Raw genomic sequence first — 5476 nt, forward strand, 5'->3', positions numbered from 1 at the left:
ATTACGCCTTCTATTATTCTCGTGAAACCTGTGCTTGGCCTGGGCAGTCTGCTGGAAACTTCCTTCTTTCTGCTGTGTGTCTCCTTTAGTGAGACCTGTCACCGACCTGCTCAGAGGTCTTGCCTCGGGGTAGACAGACAGACATGGGACGGGGTCTGAACTGGGTCCTGCCCCGGGAAGCTCACAGGCCCCACCCCCCCCGAGTGTGCTGGCTTAGAAGCTGGCAATAATTTCGAAGTCGGTATTCCTCTGTTCGTTTGGTCATGACCTTTGAGAACTGCAGAGAACCTTCTAGAAGGAGTCTGAGTCTCTCCTCAACCTACAGAGGTCACTGCGGCCGCGGACGGCGCGCGACTCGGCGTGGGTTCAAGGGCACACGGAGGAGCCCCCGTCTCTCCAGACCCTACTCTTGGCGGGACACCATGACTGAACCACTCTGTGCACCTGAAACTCGCCTGAACCACAGGTCTTGGCCAGATCCCCCGGGCTGGCTGGGCGCACTGGCGGCATTGGAGGGCGGCGGGGTCCTTTGCGCAATTTGTCCCAAGAGTTGAGAGCGACCCACCCGTTTCTTTTCTGGTGACGTGCCAAGCGACACGGATGCCATCCAAGTCTAGGCGGTCCGTGAAAACCCCTCCCTGTGCCTGGAAACTCCGCTCCGGCCCTCGTGAGGAAAGGCACATTTAACCACTTGGGCAGTGGCTTCAGAAGGGGGCCCAGGGAGGTTGGAAGCACAGAGCCCTTGCTGTGTGGTCCAGCAAGCTGCCTCAGCGTCCTCATCTGAAACTCGGGGAGAGGGGCGGCAGGTACTGCGTGGGGCCATGGTGAGAGATCACCCACGGGAGCCTAGTGCTGGATGTGCAATCATGGCCGCCAATCATGGCCGCGGCCTTGATCTCTCTTGGCTATTCTCTCTCCCGGTGGAGAACCAAGCAGATCCAGCGCAACCTCAGACGTCACGCTGGCCCTGAGCTTCATTGACACCTGCGAGCTGTGACATTGTCCCCCGGCCGCGTCGGAGAGCGCAACCCACAGGACCCCCCCCCCCCCCCCCCCCCCCCCGGCACCACTTAGCCACCGCCGCCGCCGCCCCCCCACCCCCGGGAGCGCCAAATCTCAGGCTCTCCGATCATGTTTCCAAAATGAAAGTACACTTATAATTTGTCTGGCTTCTTAATTTCTCCTAAGACAACGTAGCAGCCTCCTCTGCTCTCCCCCTCCGTGTCGGCTTTTATCACGTCTTGCTCTGGCTTTCCATCTTGCCTGCTCGTCTCTGTCGCTCAGCCCCCGCTGTACTCAATTGTCACTTCAGTATTAGCCCACTGTCTACCTGGCAACCCGCTATTATGCACTTAATTTATTACTTGGTTTCCTACCCCGATCTTGTGATTCATTTCTAACCTTCACTGACTGTAACGTAACTCCTTCGCCGTCGTTCTTTCCTCCTCGCCAGCCCCCTCAACCTTCAACTTTCAGATGACAGCTTCAGTTAAGGCCTGGAAAACAGTCTGATCTGCAGCCCCCAGGTGACGGTCTTGTTTTTCACTGAGCAATCAGTTTAATCAAATGAAGTTCGGTACTTAATGCTTTCAAGTCCTTTTGAATAAGATCGGAAGAGATAAACAGGAACCAAGGAGGCAAAGAAGGGAATCGATGGGTCCCACAGGCAGGTATTAGACCCAAGACTCAAGTCAAGACACTGCTGTTTTCAGCCTGACCTTGCTGGACCGCGCAGCCTAGAAGGTTACGCAAGTACAGGTCAACGGTCACCATACCAACGGTCCCTCCGAGCGTGGGCTTCTATTTTTAGAATCGTGGGCGACAGTTTAAGAATGAGGAATCTTGTTGTTTTAAGGATGCCGCCCCCCGCCCCGCAAAGGAAACCCAAAATATAAAACATCACAGTTCCCTAACAAAGTGCGTTCTCTTTCTGTTGCTACAGCAACAAGGTGTTGGGGTGGGATTTTCTGGGGAGAGGGGCTGCTAGGGAAGGAAGAGTTTGGCAACAGAACCTTGGACGTCGATGGGTAGGAAGGGCTGGAAAGGAGCACAGGACTCGACTCCTCAATATTTGGATGAGGAAACTGAGGTCCCAGGGAGGGTGAGAAGCTTGCATGAGGCGTGGAGCCTGCTGTCTTGGCTCTAAAACCCAAACTCTTTCAGCATCTCAGCACCTGGAGGCAGAACTTTTTTTTTTAATGTTTATTATTTATTTTTGAGACAGAGAGAGAGAGAGAGAGAGAGGGAGCATGCACACACATGCATGAGTGGGGAAGGGGCAGAGAGAGAGGGCGAGAGAATCCCAAGCAGGCTCCGTGTGGTCAGGGCAGAACCCAATGCAGGGCTCGAACTCTTAGCCATGAGATCACGACCTGAGCCAAAACCAAGAGTCAGATGTGGAAGAACTTCTATTGATTTTCTAAAATCCTGTCTCAAGGGTTTCTGGTCATAATGTCCTATGACGCTCTCTCCCTTTGCTTTCTCTCGTTTATTCGTCCCTGGGGTGTCTGTCCTCTCCTTCCCTCTCTCTCCGTAATGCCTTTGTTGAGATACAACCCACACACCCTAAAACACATTAAAACTACACATTTTGGGGCGGTACCTGCACGGCTCAGTCACTTAAGCGTCCGACTCTCGGTTTTGGCTCAGGTCATAACCTCACGGGTTGTGAGATCGAGCCCCGAGGCGGGCTCCACACTGACAGCACAGAGTCTGCTCTGGATTCTCTCTCCCCCTCTCTCTGCCCCTTCCCTACTCGCACGCTCTCTCTCAAAAACTAAATAAACATTTAAAAAGGTATACATACAATTCGGCGGTTTTTACTACATTCACAGAACTGCACAACCAGCACCCCGATCACTTTTAGGACATTTAGAAACCGCCTCCCCCGTGAGTGGTCACCTTCCCTTCCTACTTCCCCCTACGTCCCTGGCAACCACCAATCCACTCTCCATTTCTATGGATTTGCCTGTTCTGGAGATTTCATGTAAATGGAATCATACAGTGTGTGGTCTTTTGCGATTGGCTTCTTTCCACTCAGCATAATATTTTCCAGGTTCATCCATGTTGTAACATTATTAGTCCCTCCCTCTTTTTTATGACTGGATGGTATTCCGCTGTATGGATGTGCCATATTTTGTTTATCCATTCCTCTGCAGAGGGACCCTGGGGTGGCTTCGACTCGGGGGCTATAACAGTTCATGCTACAGACCGTTCTCTTTGTATCTTGTAACGATGCTCCATTAACTTAGCCAACTGCAGCTGGCCCAGCCTTCTCTTGCCTGTCTGGCCCTAAGTCCTGACCTGACCAGAGACTGAGTATCTCTGGGTCGACCACCCCCTCTCCAATCCTCTTTAGCAGGCACTGCTCTTCTGCCTTAAACTTGACATTATCTCTAAATGGCAACATGTTTTGTGAAATGTCCTCCGTGACATTTCTGTTTTTCCTCTACAGCTCCCTTTCTGTACACCCGCTTAAAGATCTTTTTAAAATTCTGATATGCCAACCCATCCATTCTCATTTTGCAGACCCACGAGACTCTGTTGACAGGGTTTCGTACGGAACGTTTCTGCCTTCCGTCTTCGGACACCCCCCCGCCCGCTCGCTTCCCAGATTCAATCTTTGCCACTGGGAGAAGTAGGAAAATCAAAGGCTGTTCAAAAATAATGAAGCTGAATATCCAAGAAATTAATATAGCTTGTTCGAAACACAACCTGAATCTGGCCCGGGTCTGTTGATGTCCAGTCCTGCGAGCTCTCCGGTGGACCTCACAGCAATGATTCAACTCACTGGGGACAGATAGAGCGCTGGTGTGTGTGAACGGGAATTAAAATTTCCTTTTAAATCACTTATCTTCCAATGAAACATCAGTAGGTAAAGTGGGACCGAATTAACACTGGGTACAAAAATGGTGTCAGGATACGAACATTGCACAGCTCAGAAATGTGGAACGACTGCCCTAGCGAATAGGACGAAACAGCGGTGAGCTGGCAAATCACATCAGCTCCATATCCACTGCTAGTAATTCTGACAGAGGCTGGGTTAAAGTTTACTTCTTTTTTTTTTTTTTAATTTTTTTTTTCAACGTTTATTTATTTTTGAGACAGAGAGAGACAGAGCATGAACGGGGGAGGGGCAGAGAGAGAGGGAGACACAGAATCGGAAACAGGCTCCAGGCTCTGAGCCATCAGCCCAGAGCCTGACGCAGGGCTCGAACTCACGGACCGCGAGATCGTGACCTGGCTGAAGTCGGACGCTTAACCGACTGCGCCACCCAGGCGCCCCTAAAGTTTACTTCTTAAGATCTTTTAGGAAAGGCTTTGCTAAGCAAATTAACAGTGTCAACAAAATTTCTGGTGACTGTTGAAACTCCTTAGGAGCACAGGCTGTCTCCAAACACATTAGGCAGACCAGGGACGACGTACACACTTCTCTCTCCGTGGGTATTGTAGACGGACATAGAATCAGCAATCAACACAGAGCTCCCAAAATGAAGTTCTGAGTCACTCTTGTCTGTTTCCTTAATATCTCCCTAAAGGATTTATTTTATGAAGTCATAGTTTGCCAGGCCACTTCTTGCTTGGTTTGAAAGTAATAAAATATCTTTTTTTAATTGGCAAATAATTTAAAATTGTACCCACTGAGCCAGGCCTACTCAGACGTTAATCCAAATTACAATGGGACAAACGATTCCAGTCGTGATAGAGAGATTTACAAACCACTGCGTTCCGCTGGTAAGGAACATTCTAAATTGGACAGTAATGCAGACAAATAAACGCATTGGGATAATAGAGCAAAAACCCAGAGCTTAGACACATTAAGTTAAGCTCTGTCCTTAAAAGCCATTTTGCGGTAAACAGCGAGAGGCCAGACAAGGTGCCTCTGCAATTTAGAATAAGATTATCGCTGGCAAGGAGAGGGAAGAGGGGGGAAACTATGGAATCTCAGTTAATCTGCTTGCAAACACCCAACTTGGGGGTAAATCAGGGCCCCCATTGTACACAGGAATCTGTGGTCTGGCGTGCTTCCTTCCCGTCCCCGAGGCTGTAATGCTACCGCCCGTTGTGGGCATCCACACACGGAAAAGAATGCACCCTCTAAAGAAGTTACTCCAGGGGTGCCTGACTTCGGCTCAGGTCACGATCTCATGGTTCGTGGGTTCGAGCCCCGTGTCGGGCTCTGTGCTGACAGCTCGGAGCCTGGAGCCCGCCTCGGATTCTGTGTCTCCCTTTCTCTCTGCCCCTCCACTCACGCTCTGTCTCTCTCTCCGTCTCTCTCTCAAAAATAAATAAACATTAAAAAAAAATTTTTTTAATGGACAAAGGAGAGCACAGGTTAAGTCTAGAGCAAAACACCAGGCAGGTAAGAGTGTATACAGGTGTGGGCAACGCACTGGGACCACAGGCTTCTCCGGGGTTGGGGTGAAGTGGTCGCCTAGCCCGGTGCTTTGCAAGCGGGACGACATCTGGCAGTGCC

This window comes from Acinonyx jubatus, chromosome A3, assembly GCF_027475565.1.
Source record: "Acinonyx jubatus isolate Ajub_Pintada_27869175 chromosome A3, VMU_Ajub_asm_v1.0, whole genome shotgun sequence".
In the NCBI taxonomy this organism is placed as follows: Eukaryota; Metazoa; Chordata; class Mammalia; order Carnivora; family Felidae; genus Acinonyx; species Acinonyx jubatus.